We start from the raw sequence: 25,479 nt of genomic DNA on the forward strand, positions 1-25,479 counted from the left end.
CAGTTTTCCCTTCTTCTGCCATGATCCTGACTTGTGCAGAAAGAGTGTTACCGTTAGCCCTCGGACAACTGTGACTCACTTACCTGATCTGGAAAATGGGGATTAAGACTGTGAACCCTCTGTGGGACAGGGACTGTGCCCAACCCAATTATCTTGTATCTACCTCAGTGCTTAGTTCAGTGCCTGGCACATTGTAATTGCTCAACAAATACCATAAAGAAAGATCCACAGATTTCCTCCGCACCCATTTCCTGCAATCCCAAAACTCAAATGGAGTTATTTTAGCCTTCTTCCTGCCATCTAAGGCTGCAGGGGATGGGGGGATTCCTGGGTCATGTTTCCTGATTTTCTGATGCTGGTTGGAGGTAGAAGACAGTACCCTTTTAATGCCCCCTCTGCCCTGCAACTCCAGCCTCCAAATGAGAAGCAACCTACAAATAGAAGTGCCAGAATAGATAGAACAGCAGCCTGTGTAGCCCACTGGTACAGCCAAAAATGGAACCCAGGATGGCCGATTCAGTCCAAGACGTAAATAAGGCCACAACAGCCCATCAAGCCCAGTAGTCTGTCTCCAACAGTGGGCATAAATGTGTGTAATGATGATCTCCTTTGACATCTATTTGAATGTTTAAAAATTCACTAACATCCCTTAACCCAATCCCCTCCAACTTCCAACCCTTCCTCTGTAAATTCCTTATGGATTATTCATCCTTGAGTTTGTCCAAATCTGACTTTGACATACTGATGTTGCCTAACTGCCTGACTTCTTGTAGTAACAAATTCCATACATTTACCATCCGTTATTTGTGTTTCCTTTTGTTAGTTTTGAACCTACTAACTTCAAGCTTCTTAAGGTGGCCCCTTGTGGAATTTCATCAACAACTCTGTATATACTCTGTCCGCATCCTCGTTAATTTTGTCAGTTTGAAGCATGCCCCCAGCCCATGTCTTTCCATATTAAGAGATCTAACTCTTTCATTCTCTTCTCTAAGGTGAAGCAGCATGTCTAGTGGAAATGGTATGGGTACAGGAGTTTGTACATTTGGGTTCTATTCCCATCAGTGCTACTGATCTGTTGGTTGACCACAGACAAGTCACTCAGCCTCTCCAGAACTCAGTGTTTCAGCGCATAGAGTCAGGGCAAGAAACCCTACCTCGTCTTACCTCACAGATGCTGCGAGGACAAAATGTGACAAGTAGCATAAAAGTGGTTTAAAAAATTAAAATGTTTATTATTAATCCAAGGTAAGGTGTTTTTATTTCTAAGCATTCCCATTTCCCAGATAATGATGATTGCTCTTTTCTGATCCTTCTCAAACTTTCTGTCCTTGCTAAGTGTGACGCCCAAGATGATTTCATGTTATGGAAAAATGATGCTTTTGTATTCCTTTCTAACTTCTTCCTAATGATACCCAGAATTCAGTTGGCTCTTTTAGCTGCTCCTATACCGTACCTTAGACCGATTATTTAAGCAACCAGTCAACAATGGCCCTAATATCTCCTTCTTGAGTTATAACTAGGGTACCAAAGTTTGCCATTTTGTAAACTGGATTACTTTTCCTCAGGTCCTTGTTTCCACTCATAGTCATTTGCCACTTTTTAACTCTGTCAATGAGAATTTTAAGATCTTCTGCAGTTTATTCCATTTTCATGGTGTTTGCCTGGAAGAGCTGTTGATCATTTGCAGATTTTGAGATTACACTGTTCCTTCCCTCTTCCAGATCATATATGGTGATATTAAACAAAACTGGTCTGGCACCGATCTCTTGACAAGTCCGCTACTTGTACTACATCTTGAAAAGTGTCAGTTTATCCCTATTCTTTGCTTCCTATCCTTTAGCAACCTTTCTGTCCACAACCAAATATTATTCAGTGCTAGCGAATACATAGCCTAAAAGTCATCAAACTTATATTTTATACTAACTTCTGAATAAACTTACTAATACAGGCTTGTCCTATGATTTCTCCCTGCTTCTTTGTATGAGAAAGGATAGAGAATACTCTCACTTTTCCCTTGGATTCAGGTTATATATGCTGACTTTATTCATTTTCTCTACAGAGATTCATTAGCATCATTTACTGCATCCCTTATTTTAATGGTATTTGCTAAGCATTTATTGTGCGCCAAAACCTGTAGTGAGCATTGGGGTAGATGCAGTTTAATCAGGACCGGCACAGTCCCTGTCTCACATGGGGCTCTCAGTCTAAACTGTGGGGAAAATAGATGTTGGAATCTAAACTCTAGAGAAAACAGATGTTGAATCCTCATTTTACAGATGAGGAAAGTGAGGTACAGAAACGTCAAGTGACTTGCTCAAGGTATGACCAAGGTATGCCTAAATTATGCAGAGCTGGGATTAGGAACCAGGTCCTCTGACTTCCAAGGCCCATGCAATTTCCACTAGGCCACACTTAATATTTCTCTAAAACATATTTAAAGTGCATTCAGAAGCATTACTCCACACTCTGAGGCTTCTTTTATTTTGCATACTAGGGAATGTATGCCCATAGCTAAGGTGTGGCTTTGGTAAACAAGTCCGTATGAATCCAGATCTTCTCCCATCTTGGAAAGGATAGAACTACAATTTAGCCTGGGAGAACTGGTCACTGCAAAATATGAAAGATCTGAGCAGTGACAGTGTGAATAGAGTACCAGAGGAATTTAGGGGTTGTGATTGTATAGCAGGTTGTGTTTGCTGTTATCAGAAGTATTTAAAATTGAAGACAATGGATACAGTTTTATGTCAAGATGCATTATATAAAACTCTCTTTTGTGGTTGTCTCAAGACTTCTAGTAGATGAAAACTAAAAATTTGTCAGCTTATAAAGGTTTTTGTTGGCCATCCGTCCCCACAAGCAGCATTACTGGAACTTCACAGGCTGAAATGAATCAAATTAGCATTCTTTGTCCCATTATGAATTGTTAGTGACCATGGGCACATTGACATGTAGCTCTCTTAAATTCTAATTTCATGAGGCATGGACTCAAAAGAATTTTACTTATTTGTCACCACTGATAGGATTTTCTTTTTTCTGAAACCCTTAATCTCTTCTCTGTGATTCATTTTTCTTTCCAAATAGGACATGGAGATAGGATCCAGCATATTTCTTGAAGAACTGTGGAGTTCTCTTAGACCCATCCAGACTGATCTTCTCACTGGCTAGGTCTGTTTGGGTATGTGAAGCAGAGGATTGCATAATATCCAGTGGAGAGTTGCTCCATGTAAGAATCAACTGTTAGCCTCCCACTTGAAAGATCAGGGAAGTATAGATGCAGGATCAATTTGTTTAAGTATTTCCAAGGTCAAAAAATGTCATATGAAAATTGAAGAATTATTCTGAGTTGGGTTTATGGCTGAGGCTGACTTACCGTGACAGAGAGAAGTCTGAGTTAAGCATTAGGAAGAATTTGCAGAGCATAAGTCTTGAGGCACTTTCTCTGGAAATCCTTGACAATAGAGAAAACTGGTTTTCAGGGCTAGTCTAGTGTGGTGCTTTTGGAATACAAGCAGATAGACTAGATGAGCGGTCTATTTCCCTCTAGCACCGGGTAGAAACCCTTATCTTTAGTTAGGGTTGGAGCCATTTTCACTCTTCATATGTAATTTGATGGTATGAACAGCGTTACAGATCGTCTTTAACAGTATTTAGAAGTTATTGGTTTCATGGCTATCTGCGTAGCCTTGAATCTTATCACCTGTAACCTCACTTTTCTCCAAGTGGGGATGGACTGCAAAATGTTGTTCGTGTAGTTCTTGGGGATTTTTTGCAAGAAATATTTTTTATCTCTGAGTCATCTTCAGCAAAACAACCTTGGTGACTGCACTTGATCACATCCAGTGTCCTGACAGCACCCAGTAGACAGTATCATGGAGAAATCCCCATGTGGTGGGAATTTATATTGGGGATTATGGTCTGAGTTTCCTGTTCCAACAGGGCTGTGAATTATTGCAGCAGAGTCCCTTGCAGATGTCTTTGTTTTACAGGAGCTTAACATTTAGATGTCTTGGTGATTTGGAGGCCACTTTTCAACACTATGGCTGTATATTCAGGTTGAGTTTGGAACACATCACATAATGGTCTGTCCAACATTCTGCTCTATGCATGGCTGCTGAGGTCTGTTCCTTCTTCAAGTCCCTCTGCAGCATTATGATATAGGCTAAACACCTTCAGCCTCATCCATCAAGGGCTTAGAATTAACATCAATAGTGAACAGCTCTCAGGAAAATCAGTTTGAGAGAGAGAAAATGAAAGGAATGCAGAAAGCTTGGGGAATAAGTGATCCTATGGAAGAAAACATGGAGAGGAAGCTTGATAACAGGAACAAAGGAATGAATGAAAAGGATTAAAAGAGTGAGAGGAGGAGCAGGACAATTGTGCTTCACAATTTAGAGGACAAAGAATCTGGATTAAATACACATTTAGTAGGTGATTGAAAGCTGATGATATACAGTGTAGTTATGTGGTCTCTGCTCATTCTGGGCCCTAAAGAGGAACACGGAGCTTTCCATTTTTTAAGTGTCTTGTAAATTCCATGGAAATTAAGAAAATTTCTAATGTGGGAAGGCTCACCGCTGTGTCCATAATGCAGTGTTTTAGGAAGGAATGCTTCCCAGTGGAGGCAAAGGAAAGCTGTCTATGACAAAGGGAGGTCTTTAACTCCTGGAACACTCAGGAAAGACAGAGGAGCATCTGGGCTCTCTGCCATACTTCATGGTTAGTATCCAGAATGAGCCTATTAATCAGCCATGTGAGACCTTTAAAGGGGCATCAGGACCATAAACTTTATGAAAAAGTCTATAGATGGCATTCAGCACTCAAGCAGATACACAATTACCCTAAACGCAGTTCAAAACAGGAAAACTTAATCTTTTAAAAACATACACACACACACACACACACACACACACACACCATCACACGACACACCAATCACAAAACTAAGAAGATAACAGTCCCAAGAAAAATCATTCCCTTGTAGCTATGCAAAAATGGTTTCCCTGCTTTGGTCTGAAATAACTTCCTGGCTTGCCAAGTAATCCTTGGCTACAGAGAGAGATGAAAAATTTCCTGATTTGTGTGCTGAAGACAAAAGATTAGGTAGCCATATGATTTCCACGAGATCACCACCCTGTGCTCTGTTTTTGGTGGGCCTGAAAGAAAACCTTTCCAAAGGACTTTCCCAACTCTTTTCACATTTTGTTGAATTATCCATGAAATGTACCAAATTTATCAGCCACGGGCTTTCACCCAAAAAGGGGTTGTTGTTCTTCTGTCAGAGCCTTTAAAGATACTGAAAGGACAGTGGACAGTCCCCAAATTACCACTAAAAATTTACCTTTCTTGATTGGAGTGGCCCTTTGTCTCCCTGGCTACCTATTTAAGTCTGATTTAGGGTCAGGATCTATAAATCCCAAAGGCATTATACTGTGTCGATATGAATTCTATCTCCAGAGATTGTCTCTGCAGGAAGTCCAAGTATGTCTTTACCAAATAAGACACATTTCAGGACTATCCATAATATCCGGTTAATAGTTAATCAAAAGTATTTATTGAACACTTACTCTGTGCAGTCATGGAGAATATACTCATGGAGAGCAGTTACTCTGTGAAGTACTTACTTAAGCACTTGGGAGAATATAATAGAGTTAGTAGACACTCTCCCCACCCTTAAGGATCTTACAAACTAGGGGGAGAGACAGACACTACAGTAAAAATAAATTACAGGTCAGGGAAGCAACAGACTTCCACTATATGTATATAACTTCCCCGGGGGGTGGCGGTGGGGGCAGAAATATGGTGCAAAGAATAGGGAAAGCCTCCTTGAAGAAGTGATATTTTAGAAGGGCCTTCAAGAGCCCGGGATTGGGAGTCAGAGGTCGTGGGTTCTAATCCCGGCTCTGCCACTTCTCAGCTGTGTGACTCTGGGCAAGTCACTTCACTTCTCTGTGCCTTAGTTACCTCATCTGTAAAATGGGGATTAAGACTGTGAGCCCCATGTGGGACAACCTGATTACCTTGTATCTACCCCAGTGCTTAGAACAGTGCTTGGCACAAAGTAAGTGCTTAACAAATATCATTATTATTATTATTAAGATGGGGAGAGGAGTGATCTGTTGGGTGTTAATAGGTGGGGAGGGGGATTCAGGTGACAAAGGCTTCATTGTGCCCAGTATCACAAAAGATATTACGGTCAAGGTGCCCAAGACACTGAACATCTTAGGTATTCATTCAATAGTATTTATTGAATGCTTACTATGTGCAGAGCACTGTACTAAGCGCTTGGGATGAACAAGTCGGCAACAGATAGAGACAGTCCCTGCCGTTTGACGGGCTTACAGTCTAATCGGGGGAGACGGACAGACAAGAACAATGGCAATAAATAGAGTCAAGGGGAAGAACATCTCGTAAAAACAATGGCAACTAAATAGAATCGAGGCGATGTACAATTCATTAACAAAATAAATAGGGTAACGAAAATATATACAGTTGAGCGGACGAGTACAGTGCTGTGGGGATGGGAAGGGAGAGGTGGAGGAGCAGAGGGAAAAGGGGAAAAAGAGGGTTAAGCTGCGGAGAGGTAAAGGGGGGATGGCAGAGGGAGTAGAGGGAGAAGAGGAGCTCAGTCTGGGAAGGTAGGTTGGGAACATGGCCCCAGAGGGGTGCAGGAAGTGCAGGAAGTGAATAGGAAAAGAAGAAAGGGGAGAAAGAGCTCAGGTGTTGAGTGACACTCACCCATTTCTTCCGCTTTTATAGTCTCCACAACTCCAACCTGGAACCAGCACCATAACTCTCACCCCAGTTGCAGGGGCAAAGGTTCTGATGCTGGGTGAACTGGCCCCTCATGTCATTCCTGCATCAGGCAACCAATCACTAGTATTTATTGAGAGCTTACTGTATGCAGAACATTGTTCTCAGTCCTTGGGCGAGTACAATAGATCCCTGCCATCAAGTGGCTTACAATTTATGAGACAGGCACTAAAATAAATTAAGAGGAGGAAGCAATAGAGTGCTCAGTGATTTAAGTGGTGGGGAAATGCTACTGTATTAGTTTGGGAAGATAGGATGGGGAGGTTGGAGAGATTAGATATTTATCAGGGAAAGTCTTCTGGAGAAGGTATTTCATAAGGGCTCTGAAGAGTGAGTGAGCAAGAGGTTGATGGCAGGTGGAAACATATATCCCTCTAGACTGTAAACTCATTTTGGGCAGCGAATGCGTCTGATAATTCTTTTGTATTGTACTCTCCCAAACGCTTAGTACATTGCTCTGCATTGATATTGCTCCAGATGTACTAGCATAAGTGCTTACTAAGTACCTAGCTTTCAGTGGGAGGTCAGTAAATACTACTCACTGATTGATATGGAAGGAACTTTTCCACAAATGATGATAATAATAATGATGACTGTGGTATTTGTTATGCACTTACTACATGCTAAGCATTGTACCAAGATCTGGGGTGGATACAAGCAAATTGGGTTGGACACAGTCCCTGTCCCACGTGGGGCTCACAGTCTCAATCCCCATATTACAGAAGGGTTAACTGAGGCACAGAGAAGCGAAGATAAACTTTTGGCTGCAGGAAACTGGTAGCCCTTCCAACCATGCACAACTTACTTATCTTTCAGTCTGCATAAAAGATCATTGCATTTATAAAACCCTTTTTTAGTGGTAATATTTAAGAGCTGACTGTGCTATGCACTGTACTAAGTACTGCAATTAGATACAAGCTAATCAGGTTGGATACTGTACATGACCCACATGGGGCTAACAGTTTTAATCCCCATTTTCCACATGAGATAACAGATGCACAGAAGTAAAGTGACACCACAGAAAGATGAAGGAGCCAGGGCTAGAACCCAGGTTCTTCTGACTCAAGGACCCATACTCTAGCCACTAGGCCATGCTGCTGCCCTTGATATTTATATTTCATATTTTAATAAATATCAATTGGTCCTTTATAGTCTTTCCAGATTTTTGGCAGTAATTCTGTAAGGGGAAATTGTTCAGGTGTTGATCTCAGTAATTAACATAGCTATTTTGTGACATCTTATGGGTAGACAGTCTGAATTTTCCACATTGATTTTGCCACTGGAGAACCAATTGAATGCAAAGCCATATAATACCCAATCCTCTAAGTACCTGAAGTTATTCCCTGGTATTAGCTTGAGATGTGTGGAGAAAGAATGCACTTCTTCAAACAGTAGAGGAACTGTTTGAAAATTGAAGCAGAGAGAAGCAGCATGGCCTAATAATAGTAATAATTATAATTATAGTCTAGTGAGAAGCAGCATGGCCTAATAATAGTAACAATTATAATTATAGCCTAGTGAGAAGCAGCATGGCCTAGGGGATATCTCAGTATTAAGTACCGACTTACCTGACTTCCACAGGCCTGGAAGTCAGAAGGACCTGAGTCTGTCATTTGTCTGCTGTATGACCTTGGGTAAGTCACTTCACTTCTCTGTGGCTCAATTACCTCATCTGTAAAATGGGGATTAAGACTGTGAGCCCCATGTGGGACATGGACGGTGTCCAATCTGATTATTTTGTATGTACCCCTGTGCTTAATAGAATGCCTGGCACATAAGGTTTAACAAATGCCATAAAAAAACTTGCCTAAGGTCACATAGCAGGTGTGATGGAATCAAGATTAGAACCCACATTCTCTGACTCCCAGGCCTATGCTCCTTCCAGCAGGCCACATCTCCTTCCCAAGTCCTTAACTTTCAGTGTAGGAGCACCTCTAGACCCAGAAATATCGGGGTTGGTATATACAGAAGCGTTTTCCACCATGCTAAATCGAATGCCTACATAAGACAAGATACATGGTTTTACTTCCATTCCTTCCTTTAAAAGTCTCTCCTGCTAAAGGAGAGAAATGTAAACATTATTCCTTCAACTTCCTATCTACCCAAAAGGTCATATCCTTCTTGGAGACATCCAACTCAGTTGCTCTGGAAAAGATGGTGATGAGGAATTAGGGAGCTTCAACCTTTGACATGGTTAAGAACTTAAAGGTGAAAGTTGTTCCTGGGAAAATAACCTTTTCTTATTCATAAGATTTTAATTTTTTCTAAAAAAGAATACTTGTCATCTAAAATGTCAGGAGCTTTATCTTGGAAGCTTTTCAGTCCCACCCTTGTCATATAAGTGGCCGGGGAATGCTGGCACCAGGGACCTGATGAAGACAGGGAGGTAATTCAATTTTCTGGAGTTTCCCCACATGACAGCGAATTCTGGAAAAGGGTAGTAAGTTTTTTGATTTCATGGTTTTCAGCATATTTTCCCTTGGACAAACTTCTTTTCAGAGAGTCCAAAGAGGTTGTTTGCCCCTACAGCCATAACTCTGCTTGGCCTAATTGTGAACAGAAACAAGATTCATGCCTAGATAGGCTTGCCAGGTTTCTGCATTAGCCTTTCCATTTGGAAAACTCTAAGAAAATCATGCATCCAGAGCTCCCACCGGTTTTCAAGTCCTGGAGAATACCTTAACTAGTTTATTTTTAAAGTTGAAAAGCAAGTAGGTACCTTTCAATGAACTGACATCATCTTCATGAGAAGACAGGGCCGATTTGGCATATAAACTCATGGGGGATAAGCATGAATTTTTGAAGAGGTGCCTAATGACAGCATCCACAGAAAATGTAGTGCTTCCTTATTTCAGGGAACTATAGAGGTTTCCTGTCACACTTAGTATGAGAAGGGGTTGAGAGGTGGAAAGAGAGGAAAATTGCTAAACTATTAGAGACATTAGAAAGAGGGTCATGTAGGTTGTGAGTGTAAAAATAGTGTTAGGCTGTAGAATATTACTGTTAGCCTTTGGGGAGAGCTGTGTGTTTCAAAAAAATCCAGAGATCCTATTGCAGGATGGTAGGGGAATTGCAGAGAAGGAAAGGAAAACTATCTTTCCTAGGAAATACTTGGGAACAGAAATGGATGGTGCTGGATGGAGCCAAGCCCCCAGAGTTCTGTTGGGGCCATTGGAGCAGGGTGGAGACAAAGTCTTACGCTCTTTTCTCTTGGTTCTGGTGGAGTGAGATGCTTCTTCCTCCTGCTATTAGCACCAGGTTTCACATAGTACTAAAGCTCTATCACCAGGTTAAGCTAATGGAAAGGTAAGTCAGAGAAGTGGGTGTTGGAGGTGGGTGGGGAAAGTGTTTGTGACCTAGTTTGTGGTTCATTAAGTTTTTTGCATTATCTTTAATTGTATTTGATTAAAATAATATTTGCCAGCAGACAATTTTAGTCAGAGTTTTACCCCTCTTTCAAAGGACTCGGGAAGCAGTCCCTTTCAGATTTCATGTCCTCTTTATTTAGAATGGATTGCTGAAGGGATTTTTTTTGCTTGTCATTCGAAGTACTTTAGCAAGATGGCCTGTGCCTTACAACATGAGTAAGGAATGTTCATTAGGGGCAGGGAATGTGTTTTTCAACTCTGCTATATTGTTATATTGTACTCTCCCAAGCACTTATTACAGTGCTGTGCACACAGTAAGCATTCAATAAATAAGATTTATGGAAATTTCATTTGGAGGAACCAGAAAGAGGAATGAACCTTCATGCTCAGAAGGCAGTGGTGAAGTACAGGTGTCTGAGTTTCAGTGATGATTGCTAGATCTATTTCAGGTGCTGTTAAGGCTAAAACTGGTTATTGAAGATAGGCTACAGGTGATGAAGAACTGGATCACTAGGGAGCTCATAAAGGGGAAATTTTTGGTTCTTCAGTCTTTCTTTAAGCTGCAGGAGTGCTGGTGGGAAGGGTAGACCTTTTAATCAAAGCTCTTTGGTTAGAAGTGGGGTGCAGTTAATAGCCTTTTAAAAATATCTTTTGTATGAACATTGAAGCTTCTGACTGAGGAGAGAAGAACAAAAGCAGCAGGTCAGGTTGGTAAGTAAACAGGTGCTTTATGAGTAGAGTTGATGCAGTGACGTGGGCTGTTTCAGTAGTTATGATCTATCTTCCGTGTGGTGGAATTTAGGAGAGCAACAACTGTTGAAGCCTAGCTGACTTGATGTATTTTAATATGACTTCTCAGAACTCATCACGGTGACTAATATATGTATGTGGGGCTATGATCTAATGAAACTGGACACTAGTAATGCTGTTTGGAATTTGACAAAAGCCACCCTGGAAGGAAATCAAACTCTCTGTTTGAAGGGCATTGAAATGTTAGGATAGTGGCTTTCTAATTTAAAGGTATCTTTTTGATCAAGCAGGCTCTAATAGGTGTGAAGTATGAAGCATCTAATTGTAAAAATTATGGTTTTGAGCAGCTATAAATACTTCATTAATCCTGGAGTAGATACATAATAATCAGATAAGATACAGTCCATGTCCCACCCAGGGTGTTCAGAGAGGTGGGTGTGAGCAGGTGTCATCCTTATTTTGTAGGTGAGGAAACTGAGGCCCAGGGAGGTTTTGCCTTGCCCAAGGTCACACAATGGACAAGTGACAGAGGTGAGACTAGAACCCAAATCTCTTGACTTTCAGCCTGGTCATTAAGATTTATCTTTTTCTGTTGGCACTTAGAAAACCATCATGGTGAGAAATAAATTTAGAATTACACCTGAAGAGGTAGCTCAGTAGAGTTTGCCTCTTTTGTGCTGTTAGTACATATAGTACATTGGAGTTGGTGTCTTCCATTTGACCCTTTGTGTCAACTGTCTATATTCCTAATTATACCAAAGTGCTTGTTATTAATTTGCAATGGAAAATTGCTGACATCCAAAGGAATAACATGCTCCATCTTTAACGGTATCTTGACATTTCAAATACACAGTGCATAAAAAGTTCTGAGCAGTTCAGGAAAAGGATTAATCAAAGTACAGTGGCTTTCAAATGACTGCATTTTACCTCTTGGATAGCAACATTTATTTGAGCTTCAGATATTCAGAAGCAAGATGATTGGTATGTGTAGATTTCATAGTGGACTACTACTAGACTGCTTCTAACTCATCTATTGTTTCTAAAATATGATTGATATTTTCTTAAGAAATTGGGAGTGTTGAGATCCCAGGTCAGTTATATAAGGAGTCTTGATCTGAGGATTTTGTTTTGCCTGAATGTAAGTTGTTGTTTCTGATTTAAAGGGCTGTCGGTACCTTGTCTTAGACTTGTGATTTCTTTTCTTCTTGGAGATAAGATCTCTTCAGTGCCTAATTATTCTGACTAAACCCTGAAACCCCAGTCCAACCAGCTAGGCCCAGGATTCTTGTTCTTGCAAAATTTCAATGTATGCTGTGTCTTGACAAAGAGGTTAAAGACCCAAGTAGTGACTCTTCAGTTTTCTTCTAAATGTGCTCCTTCCCATGTAGATTAGACCGAAGTGCCTGCACCCCAATCTCTCTTCCAGGCAGTGTCACTCAGTGTAAATCAACCTTCAATCTCCATTTATCCAACAGCCCACCGTATTTGGTGTGGCAGGATGGTGTTTACAACTTGCAGGAACCTTTTCCATGGTCTAATTTAGCTGTCAATCTAGAGTGGTAAAACAGCTGAAAGATGGATCATGGCCTTCGGGCATGCTTGGGCCAGTATCTTGCCCAGCCCTACTTAGATATACACTGTTAAAGTAGATATGGAAAATATTTCCCGCAATCTTCCTCTGCTATTCTTGAATATAGCTGGGGTATTTTTGATGGGGTATTGCTGATTAGCAAGCATTGCCTTTTGTGGGGTATTCTTCCCTTAAAAGGTGAGAAAAGGGTGAAACCCCTCAATAAAGAGAACAGTACTCAGATTCAAGATCAATTGGGAAATAAATGGTTGTTGCATTGATGGAAAGAAGCCCTGAAGTAAAACTAGATAAGCCCATCACTTGGGAATTTCTCTAGGAAATTCACAGAACTGAGAGCCTTTTCAGGGAAGGATGATCTGTGTTTTAATTAAAATATATAAACATATGAAACAAATGATCACTGCTATTTCTTAGGTGAGCTAAGGTAGAAAGTGTTCACTCTTCTGATTCAGGAACTTGCCTAAAGCCTTGACTGAATTCACTTTATTTGGCATACATTAGTAAAGACTTATGTATGAAGAGAATTTTTCAGTCCAGTTGTACTAAACATTCAAGTAGTTCTCTTTCTGTTTCTTACAAGATTTTCAAGTCAAAGTTTGGAGGACAATAGTTATAATATTGTGAAATACATTTTTCTCTTCTTCACTGGTTTATATTACTTCCCTAAAAAGATAAAATTGAAAGCATTTTCCTTACCCATTATTCCTTCCTTTGATTGTAGGCCCACAGTAAACTAATAGGGATAGATTTGTTCATGATAGTGAATTGATGACATACTTACTGAGGACCCAGAAACTTTGATTTACAGAAAAAGTTATTCAAATTGCCGAAGATGGGAATTAACAAAATATTTGTAGAAAAATAGTCAGCATTTATCAGCCAGAAGGATATGGTTTAACTGGGAATTATTTTTAATAATTTTGGTCATTTTCCATGAATTGTAACATTTGATTCTATGTTAAGATCTTTTAGCCTACTGTTTGTATTTCCATTCTTTAATCTGAGTACCGTTCCTTTTCAGTTGCTCATATGGGCTTTAAAAGCCAATTCATTGTTCCTGTATTTTGGGGAGAGAAAAAAAGCGTCAAAGCAGATGTTGGGGATCCCAACATAAATCACCCTAATCCAATAAATATCACATTTTCCACATCCTATCAAGGGAATATTTATTACAATAAAATTTTAAGGCAGAGTCATGACAAATTGGAAAGCAGTTGTTCATCTCATTTTCAATATACAATTATAGAGCAAGACATTTGCAGCACTTTCAGCTATGGAAGCTGTAGATTAATGGGGCTCGTTATTTTGAAGATTGCATAAAACATGCATCACATTACACTGAATGCCTAGAAACGATGATTGTAGTATGTCTTTTGAATCTAAAGATTATTTTCAGTCTGCAGTAGGAATTTACTCATTTGGCAAGTAGTATTAGTACTATCATACTACTCATTTTTTTTTTTACATACTCCAATTATATGAAGCAAATGATTAGCCATCAGTCATGGAACCCAAAATGGAGCAATATGCCTTGGTTCTGATTACAATATTGTGTGTGTGTGTGTGCGAGCAAATACCTTTATATTTAGATACATGGGTACTAGCAACATTAAAGGGTAGCTCTATACAGACTTCATCATATTCTGTAAATATCCCTCTTTAAGGATTTCTTTACCGCTTATTACATTTCTCTGGACAAGTTTAAGGAATTGGCTCTCATCTCTCACTCTTCAATTCTAAGCCACTTCTTGTCTCTCCCAATGCATCATTTTAGTCCAGCCTGTGTTTATATCCTTCACCTTCACTAATTTCTTCTCCTTCCCTTAACCCAACCGTGAACACTTGACCCAGTCTTGAACTTACAAAAAAGAAATGCAGACTCTCTTTCCTAACCTCACCAAAGCCACCGGAACATCCACCACTAATGACTCCCATGATCAGCACTCAAGGCTTGGTAATTAAATATGAGCTGAATAGTCTCATAGGACCATAATTTTTCAAATGTTTCTCCCTCCTGTCTCCTTTCATTATTCTTTCCTACAAGACCAAGAGTTCTTTCCACATTTCGCCCTTAATTTCCCATAAATAATGAAGGGCAGTCGGACAGATGCCAGGGATGGCCAGAGCTGCTGCCACCCTCACAAGGGATGAGCTGAAGAAAGTGAGGTAAATGCTGGGCCAACAGGTAATGCCATTTGTGGGCTTCTCTTGGATCCACTGTGAAGTAGCAGCCAAAGCAAATTTTTCCTCATACATGTTGTCATCTGCCTCCCATTGCTCCTGTGGCAGAAATCTGAGACAGTGTGCTTTATGGTCCCCTGCCTCAAAAATATATTATTTATTACCCTATTTATTTTGTTAATGATCAAGTTATCTCCTTGATTCTATTTATCTTGATGTTGTTGCCTTGCATTGTTTTGTTCTGCTTTGCTTTGTTGTCTGCCTACCCCATTTAGAATGTGAGCCTGTCACTGGGCAGGGATTGTCTCTATCTGTTGCCGAATTGTACATTCCAAGTGCTTAGTACAGTGCTCTGCACATAGTAAGCGCTCAATAAATACTGTTGAATGAATTAACTCCTTCTAAGTAAATGGGGAATGCTAATTAATAATCTGTGGTATTTGTTGAACACTTACTATATACCAAGCACTGTGCTGAACCCTGGGGTAGATACTGTACAGTCATATCACCCTTGGTCCCTACCTAGACCTCACCCCCAGTCCCACCCGGGGTTCCAGTCTAAGGGGGAGGGAGACCAGGTATTTAATCCTCATTTTACAGATGGGGAAACAGAGGCAAAGAGAAAGCTGGGATTGAACACAGATCCCCTGGCTCTCAGACCTGTGTTCAATCACTATAATAATGAATAATAATAATGTTGGTATTTGTTAAGCGCTTACTATGTGCAGAGCACTGTTCTAAGCGCTGGGGTAAACACAGGGGAATCAGGTTGTCCCACGTGGGGCTCACAGTCTTCATCCCCATTTTACAGATGAGGGAACTGAGGCACAGAGAAGTTAAGTGACTTGCCCACAGTCACACAGCTGACAAGTGGCAGAGCTGGGATTCGAACTCATGAGCCCTGACTCCAAAGCCCATGCTCTTTCCACTGCGCCACGCTGCTTCTCTGCTGCTTCACTAGGTCATGCTGTTTGGAGAAATTACCTTTCCATCCCCCCTTGACCTCTACCCCTGCTGGGCCAAAGGGCTCTCTGCCTTTCTGTCCTGTTAGTCAGTAGTTACCAAATCAACAATCACTTTTTCACTGGATTCCCAGACAGACAAGACTAGAGAAAGCAAACAGAGACAATTCTGTTTCATGATTCACTTGAGAATACCTCAAGCTGCCTTGGCTGGAAAAGCTTTGGCTCTTCAGCACAGCTAACAAAAGGAAAAATAAGTATATACATGGATGGATCCTACCTTCTCTTTGACCCTGAGTGAGATTAAATTAATGTACATTATTAGAGTGCTCCTAATTTGAATATATCAGATCATAAATGTGCTACACTGTCCTTCTACTCTATCACCTAGAGAGGCTTTATAGACAAGCTAGGAAAGTCAGGTTTATTGTTAGAACCGGATACAGTCTCAGCAGACTGTAGCTAGAATAAGAATGGTTCTTGTTCTTACCTTTCATGTACCTGAAATATGTCTTCACACGTTCATGATCTAGGGACCATTATGGAAAGAAAGCAATTAAAAGAAAGGTTTAGTCAATTAGTGATATTTATTGAGCACTGAGTGGTATTTATTGAGTATTGTATAAAGAGCGCAAAGGAAAAAGATCTTGGACAATGCAAATCTCTAAGAAATATTTTGGCTTCAGATTTGAGCGCTGATTTATTTAATGTCTGACTCCTTGCATTGTCATCTGGTAGCGATGTAATTTATTTCTGATAGTCAGTACGTCTGTAATCACACTGTACCCTGGACTGTTATGTGGAATATGTAAAATGTGTCTCACATCCAAAATGAAATTATCCTTGGTGAAGAAGCAAGATGAATAGGAAACCGTGATGCAAAATTAATAGTTTACATGAAGGGGGTAAGCTTCCTTTTAAGTGAGAACAGTGGTTTTTGATTGAAAATGGATACAGCATATGATAGAAAGCTTACTACAAGCATTTGAAGAAAAGAGTAGACTGCGTGTAGATGTTTCTTACTAAATTTGATGTGATACATGTTTGTCTTCAGTCTTTTTTCCGTTTAACTCCTTTCAAAATTAATCCCTTCGTAATTTGATATACTGTGTCTAATTCTTAATAAATCAGTAGAAGTTTAAAATGATATTGACAGTGGCTTTGCAACCCTATTGTTTTCCATCAAGAGTTTTATTCTCCCTCAAAACAATTTGCTGTGAACACCCTTGTTTGTTTGCCACACTAGTCTTTGTTCTGGCTGAAAACTTTGATTTATAACTGTATGTAATTGATGGCTGTGGGGTAGGTGGACTATAGCTATTGCTCCTCCTCTTTTAATCTAGCTTTGCCTAGAAATCCATGTAGTAGAGCATTCTCAAGGGAACCAGGCTGGGAAATTTTCTGTATACCCAATGGGAGGCCATTAATCATAGTGAAGAGTCTCTTATTGGCTAGAAGCATGTTTGTGAAAGTAAAGGAAACAAAAATGGGACCACCTAAAAATTACTTATCAGGAGAATAGGTGTTATGGCTAATGTATTCATTATATTGCATTAAAAAGAATCATTGAGGAATTTGATGAATTTGCTGCTTTGAAAGTGATATTTTATATTGGAATGTAACAATATCATTATAAAAGACAATCACTCTCCAGGGCCCTGATCAAGTTGTAAAGACTTTTCGTGCAAAGTTTTAGAAATTGCTTCAAACAGAATGCATCTTTAACATATTTTTTGCTGCCTTCATCATAATATTGCTGAACATTCCTGAAGTCTTCATATTGCTACTGACAAGTGTGCTGCACTTTTTGAATTAACTCCTTAAAAAAAAAAAAAAGCCTGTGAAACTCTCTAGATCACAAAGTTTGGTTGAAAAGATTGATAACAGATTTTTCGAAGCAATTAGTACAGCCTTTGCTTGGGAATTCCAGAGACTAAGGAAGTAACCTCATTTCTCTAGTAGTTGCTGCAAGCTCCTTTGTATTTGCTGTTTGTTTTCAGTTTTCCTTCATTAAAATTAACTTCTCCGCCACAGATGTTTCACAGGGGTCCTAAACACAAAGTGCTCAGAAAAATATTTTGACAACAGAACAATTACACCAAAAGTAGAATATCACTAAGAATGCTGGATTAGGAATGGATTTACAAATGGTATTTTGCCCGGGATTAGAAATTTTGCCCAGTGGGAAGAAACAATGGAAACAGAGAAAGCAATTAAGTAGTTTACAAAAACTGATAGTTTGAGTGTTATCTCATGGAAACAAACCCAAAGTCTGGGAAGAGGTACATTAAAATACTGTGAAACAATGTTCATTTTATTAACTAAATGGCTTTTACTTTATAAATAACATTTAAATGTAGGCGGTAACAGTATTGTAGTTTAGTTTTTCATGGGGCATTCATCTAATGTATATTACAGTTATTTGTTTTATGTTGTTTTATGACTCTAAAGTTCCATAACAGAGAGTCACTCCTCGGAAGAATAGCCAGTAACAGTTTCAGTTCATTTTCGCCTTTTTAAAGTGGTTCCAACTGACAAATAGTTTCCATATGAATGATGTTGAAATCATAATGGAAATGGTACTTTTCATAGATTGTAGTCCAGGTTATTTCAGAATTCTCTGAAATAAGGAGAAAGGCATTGCTCAGATGCTGGTACATTAGCACTCTGGTTTCTCATTTAGTGACAGTAAAATCGATCGATCTTGGGGAACAATACCTTCAAATTGACCTGATGTGGGACACAACTTCAATCCTGTGCGAGTGATGCGAATTATCAGAAAAATATTAGTTAACCAAATGACAGAAAACAGTAATTAAAATCCATAGTTAATCTGAATAAAGGCATCTCACAGCAAGGATTCGGGGGGTGGGGGGTGACTGTACACTCCTACTCATTAAAAATCCATTTAATTGAGAAGAAAAAAACTCCAAAAAACAATAGGTTATCTGAGCATCTGTGTAATGTTTCTTGCTACCTTTTCAGAGCAGAGAGAGAACCCCACTCCAGAATACATTCTCGCTTTGTTTTTTTTTTAGGGAAAAATCTTTATTTCAGTGGTGTGAATGCTCTAATTTAGCATACTATTGTTAATTCCCCACTTTATTTCTGGTGGCAGTTTCTTATAATCCATTGTTTTATATAACCCCTTCCCTCTTCTTGCATTATATCCATTATTATGAAGACAATTTAAGGTGAATGCTGCAGTTGAAAACCTGTGTTTTTTTTTTTCAAGCTAAGCTCTCTACCAACCCTTTCAAATTTTGAATTATTCCTTTAATTTATTTTACATAAACTCTTCCTTTTTAATGCAGTATTTTTGTGACATTTAACGTACAGCAATAGCAACCTCCTGGTAGCTCTGAAGGAAATTGGAGTTGACTGAATTTTTACTGGGTTGTACCGAAGTTCCAAATTAAATGAAGCAAGCCAGGGAAAAATACTATCTTATATAGAATTTTCTGTGTCCTAACTCCCAGTTTTCTATGCTAGTAACTAGTATGCTAGTGCTTTTCTTCTGGATTTTTAAAAATTGAATTCCTGCACCTTAATTCTAGGAATAGCCATGTATTTCCTTGCCCACGCACACACATCCTCAATAGAATATAGTAAAGGTGCCCACTCCATTAATAGATAAAAAGATATGGCTGTCTGGAAAACAATTCAGTTTTTTTTTTTTTTACCAAAAGAAGAATTGGGTCAGAAGGAACCCGAGTGCATTTAAATGAATAATCACTCTTTGGGTGCAACGAACTGTACATGTTCTTTGTGCAAACACACACCGCATATTTCAGAAAGGCAAAAGAAATGCTTTTTTTCAAATGTTTAAACTAACCCATGATATGAAAAATCCTGGGAATTTTTGTAAAATATTTTTGTAAAATATGAAGTATAGTGGATACATTCAAACAGCTGAACTATGTTCAGAGACATAATAAACAGTCATATTTGTGCATGCAATTATTTAATTGGAGAATAGGGTTTTTTTTTCATTCTCTCCTTGTCACTGGCAATAGCAGCCATTTGATCCTGGGGCATGGATTAAATGTTTCATCAGTGGTGCCTATTTAAGGATCTTTATGGAACAACAAGTGAGTCCCCAGGGCAAGCCCATGTCAACTGCAATAAAGGGATTCACACAAGTGAGCGAGATGTATTTTTTCAGGACGCACAGATAATACACCCTACACTTTGCACTCTGGATGCTCTCTAAAGCAGCTTCCCATTTTGTTGAAGAACACAGTGCCTTTTGATGACAGGTGTTGACTGCTGAGCTTTGTCTAGCCATGGGATTTTATGAATTCTTTTTCCAAATGGATTTTCCAGTCACTGTCTTCTTTCTAAAAGCAGGTGGGTCTTTGGTATAATGGAGTGAATTGATGGTATGAATTTTCTTAGTAAACCTTGAACTGTTTGGCAAGTAGCACAGCATTATTTTTATGCTTCATCCACAACTTACTATCTGTTTACTATAGGGTAAATGTAAATTGTATAGATTCCATCGGTAAGTTTTAGTTGGTTAGTTTATTTCACTGTGTTTCCCATACAAATAAATGCATGCAGCTAGGTAGCAATGGAATATTTGTATAATGGTAACAGATGGGCATTTGTCATGGTAAAGCACATGAGATAAATTTTGAAACATTTTGAATATTGAATTTGGAAGATTTGTATACATAAATTAGCAGCTGAGAATATAATCCTTCATTTTAGCTTCAGTACTTGAGTGAACTGCTTGTATTTTGTTCTGTTTATTTTTTAACTTCGTGGCATTTAAATAGCATTGGGGGTTTTCATATTTTCCTTTAGATATTTAAGAATGGATAAAAAAATAACTATTCAAACAGAAGATATTTTTAGGTGATAGAAGCAGCCAAAAATGCTGATTCTCTCAAATTAGGAAATCATTGGCTATATATATAGTCTTTTGTCCAATTCTTATATGTGGATGATGGAATGGCAGAGCAGACTTCTTCCGTCTGAGCTTAGTAAAAGTGGCAGGCAAAGGTTTGTCAGCAGGCTGCAGCACACTGCTGACAAAGCACTTTAATATATGAGGAACTCTTTCCTTGCCCAGTGCCAAAAGTTTACCAAATGTTATACATCCCATTAGATTCCAGGAAAAAGGAAGTAGCCCGGAAGCTACAAATATTGTGGTATTTTGGGTTTCTGAGTGCAAAAGCAAAAAGTAAACATTTTAAGACCCTGTGTTTCCAGGGAAGACCCAAATACAGCTCCCAGATATTACATACAGCAGATCTGCCTAATTCTAGATGTTCTTTGCTGTAAGTATGATAGTTTATCAGTGTGGTGGATAAGACAGATGACTTATTTTCTTCTATGCCATATGTGTCTAAGCTTGCTGCATGCTTGCTGAAACTCCCTGCAATGCTTAGAACTAAAGTTAAGGACAAGACATACCGCAAATTGATACAGTGCTCCTTTTTTTATTTTTAAACAATCGCACAGGTCAAATCAGAGTCTGGGGACATTACTGACCATGGTGGCAGGGGAAGGGAGAAAGAAGATACGTGACTATAATGGTATAGGACATTGCCCAATAAATTGCTCAATAATCTGTTTGAGATTCTGGAGTAGTAAGAGTTTGGAAGAAGCTTCATGATTTTCTTATGGAATTTCCCCCAAATGGAGGACGTATAGTAATGCTTTCACCCTGAGGAATGGTTTGGTGGCTCCTGGGGAGTTTCCACATGTTCTACTCAATTCTTGACTTGATTTTAAGTGAAACAGATTATCTCCCCTGACCACCATGCTGATACTTCCAGCTGACTACTCTCAAGGTTCAGGGAGGAACCAGGACATGCTCAGCTCTATTGGCTGCTTTAGTACAACACAATTTAGCTCTCTGCCTGCCTGGGTGAATTTTGCTACTGTAAAGGAACCCTTAAAATTCTCAGCTGTGTTATGGTCACAGTAGCCAAGAGCCATTAAGTAGGGAATGGAGTCAATAGAGTGCTACGAACTGTTGCCGAATTGTACATTCCAAGTGCTTAGTACAGTGCTCTGCACATAGTAAACATTCAGTAAATACGATTGAATAAATAAATGTGATTGAATGCATGCCTCCTCTGGCTAGGAATCGGGCAATTTGTGGCTTTAAATATCATTCTGTGAATCTTAGCCTTGCATCTTTGAATAATAATTATAATAATTGTCAAATGTTGTATGCTTGCTAAGTGCCAAGCACTGTACTAAGCACTAGAGGCGATATAAAATAATCAGGTTGAACACAGTCCTTATCGCACATGAGACTCACAATCTGAAATAGGAGGGAGAACAGCTATATAATCCCCATTCTGTAGATGAGGAAATTTAGGCACAGAGAAGTTGTGCCTTTCCCAAGGCATGTAGACTATTCTTTTATTGCTTATTCTTTTATTTTAATTTTTGATATTGATTAAATCTTGACCTATTATTCATTTGGGGAATCTAGTTCTGCCATCGTTACTAGAACCTTAATGGGGCTATAAACTGGATTTTGGATGGAGTTTTTAATCCTATATCTCCCTTGGATTGTTCCAAATATAGCCAATCATAGTCCTAGTTGGCTGTTAGAAATCTAAGTGATCCCTTTCTCAGTCTCGTGAAGCAATGGCTCTAAAGTCTAATAATTCGGAACCCAGACATGGAACGCCAGTATATTTAACTTATTTTGTGACAGATCAGCCACCTTAGGTACTTAAAAAGAGAAGCAAAATAATAGCTTTGGCAATCCACATATTCAAGAGGAATAAAGGAGAGATATGGGAAATCTGACCAGAGTTCAAAAAGGAACATTGCCTAAGTCCTTTGAGAAGTTGTAAAACTTTGATTGAAACATGTCTGCTAGCAAAAACTGTTTTAATCGGAGACACAGATGGAAAGAATGAATAAATGAAAATCAAATGGAGATTTTTAAAGCTACAAACTAAGGTTTAAATCAGAAAAACCCCGAATAGGTCATCCACCTCAACTTCTCTGGCCTAATGTCCACAATCTTAATTAGGTGATAAAAGAGGCTTCTTAACATGTGAAGTCTACTTCTAAGACCTAGAGGGAAGATATCACCTCTATCAGAGGAAGAGAGAGAGGAAAGAAAAAGGGGAAGAAAAATTGTGTCCCTGCTACCCCCACTAAGAGTTGGATTCTTTGTTTCCTGGAAAATATAATTTTCCATCGCATTTCTTTGTCTACCTTGAACTGGACCTCTAAATTGGATGGTTTGAAATCACATAGCTCTCTAAACGCTAACTGTCGTAATCATTCTGTATCCAGTGCAGTCTAACACTGTGGCCTCTCATTGCAGCACCTTTTGTTGCACTGTCAGATAGGGAAGCAGTGTGGCTCATTGGAAAGATCCCGGGTTTGGGAGTCAGAGGTCAAGTGTTCTAATCCCGGCTCTGCCGCTTACCACCTGTGTGACTGTGGGCAAGTCACTTAACTTCTCTGTGCCTCAGTTTCCTCATCTGTAAAATGGGGATTAAAACTGTGAGGCCCACGTGGGACAACGTGATGACCCTCTATCTACCCCAGCACTTAGAACACTGCTCTGCACATAGGAAGCGCTTAACAAGTGCCAACATTATTATTATTATAAAGCATGAAAACATGATCGTTTTCCTGCAAGTTATACAACTCCAGGTCACCCTTTCCTTGCCATTTCCCCAGTTCATGGCCCATGTCTTTCCTGTCCCCTCTTCCTCACATCTTGAGCCTCATACTCCCTTGCCATGTAATCTACTCCACCCCTTGCAGATTTTCTGTTCTTGTATTGTTACCACCACTACCAATTTCCCCAACTTGTGGTTCCTGTATTCCGGTCTTGCAAAGCCAGGACAGGACCAGGTCAGAGTGCAGTTGTGAGGAGATGGGAGTTCAGAGGAGGTCCAAGGTGGGAGTCCTCTTTGCTGCCAACCTGGATCTCATCCCACATCACCACCTACCCCCTCCACCCATGCCACCTCATCTCGCCCTATCTCCTAAGCAAGCTGGGGAATGGGCTGCTGCTGGTGGCGGCAGCGGTAGTAGCTGTTATATTAAGGTTAAGAGAATTGTAAAGCTATGGGGTGGGAAAATGGAGGAAGGAAGTTGTGGGGGAGGAATGGAAACTCAAAACAGAATGAGATAAAAGAGTTTGGGATGCGGGGATTTGGGAAGAGGCAGGAAAGACGTGGGCCGGCAACAAGTGAGAGGATTGAGTAAGAAGTATAGCAAAAGGGAAGGGACAGGGTAGGGTTACTTATGTTGTGAGTCCAGAACGGAAATCACCTTGTCAGCCAGTGATTTCCTCCAGGGTGGCTTGGAGTCACGTGCCTTGGGAACTTGTCAGTCTCCTGCTGGATTGACTCTAGATCGGTTGGCAGAGAAATGGTCATTTGCCTAGTCTCCAAATAGATCAGGTAAGTGTGGCATTCATTCATTTTTGAGTGCTTACTGTTTGCAGTGCACTCTACTAAGTGCTTGGGAGAGTAGTCTATAACAATAAATAGACACATTCTTGCCCCCAACATACTTACTGTCTAGAGGCATCTGACTTCCCCCTGCTAGCTTCCTACTCGCCCCTCACCCTGCTTTTCAGATTGTAGGATGGGGTTTAACTCCTTTTTTCTGAAGGTCTAAAGCTTTTTCTAAATTTTGAATCAATCATTTGTATTTACTGAGCACATGCTGTGTGCACGGCACTGTACTAAGTGCTTGGGAGAGTACAACCCAGCACTGTAACAGGCACATTCCTTCCCACAATGAGCTTACAGTCGCCATCAAAATATATATGACTGGAAGATGTTCCAGAGAACAAGGCAGGAGAGAACCAAAGCATACCTTTCCCCAAATTACAAGGCCGCTTGCTTGGTGCCAGTTGTCTGGAACCTCAGTGAGTAGTATATATAATAATAATAATTATGGTATTTGTTAAGCACTTACTATGTGCCAAGCACTGTTCTAAGTGCTGGGGTAAATACAAGGTAATCAGATTGTCCCACATGGGGCTCACAATCTCAAGCCCCACTTTACAAAGAAGGTAACTGAGGCACAGAGAAGTTAAGCGACTTGCCCAAGGTCACATAACAGGCAAGTGGCAAAACTGGGATTAGAACCCATGACCTCTGACTCTCAAGCCCATGCTCTTGCCACTAGGCCCTGCTGCTCCTCTTATTTATGGAATGCTTACTGTGTGCCTAGCACTGTATTAGGCACTTGGGAGAGAACAATCCAGTGGAGTCAGTAGGCATATTTTCTTCCTCCGAGGAACTCAGTTTGGGACTTTGCAGATATTATCGTAGTCCATCAACATTTCCAGGTAATATCTTCAATAACCTTATTTAAAGGCTATCCAAATATAATAATATTCAAGTTTCTAAATTTTAAATATTACCACACCTTAATCATGGTTAACAGCTCTTTTGTTTATATTTGTGTTATTTTCTATGGTACACATTCCTGGTCCTTTTCATTCCTTTCCATGCTTGTTCTGCCTCATACTTAGAATGTAAAGCTTATGTGGGCCATAGACTATGTCTGACCTGATTATCTTTTGCATATCAGCGCTTTAGTACAGTGTGCGTGGCAAATAGTAAGTGCTTAACCAATACCACTGTTATTATTATTAATAATAATAATAATAATAATTGCATATCATAATAAATCTGTGTGTCCTTGAGAGATCATCTATTGGCCACCTCTGGCCTCAAGGCAAAATGCAAAATAACCTCCTAGGAAGAATCCAGAAAATCTTACAGTGGGTTTTTCAGGTTCTGATGGAACTTTTGTGAAACCTAAAGGAGCAGAAAAAATAGTTTTGAAAATATGAATATCTTTG

At 39.6% G+C, this 25,479-nt stretch overlaps 1 protein-coding gene across 5 annotated transcripts in view; it reads left to right on the forward strand.

Annotated features, from left to right (window-relative positions):
- LOC100075704 (retinoic acid receptor beta) overlaps positions 1-25,479 on the forward strand; it is a 477,276-nt gene that overhangs the window by 187,959 nt on the left and 263,838 nt on the right. Inside the window, exon 1 of one of the 5 annotated variants that reach the window (XM_029071237.1) lies at positions 10,764-10,889. The exons of the other annotated variants lie outside the window; for them this stretch is intronic. The gene's annotated coding sequence lies outside the window, so the exon portion shown is untranslated. Of the gene's footprint in view, positions 1-10,763; positions 10,890-25,479 lie in introns of those variants that run through there. 5 annotated transcript variants of the gene reach the window in all.

Source organism: Ornithorhynchus anatinus, chromosome 8 (genome assembly GCF_004115215.2).
Source record: "Ornithorhynchus anatinus isolate Pmale09 chromosome 8, mOrnAna1.pri.v4, whole genome shotgun sequence".
NCBI classification, from domain to species: domain Eukaryota; kingdom Metazoa; phylum Chordata; class Mammalia; order Monotremata; family Ornithorhynchidae; genus Ornithorhynchus; species Ornithorhynchus anatinus.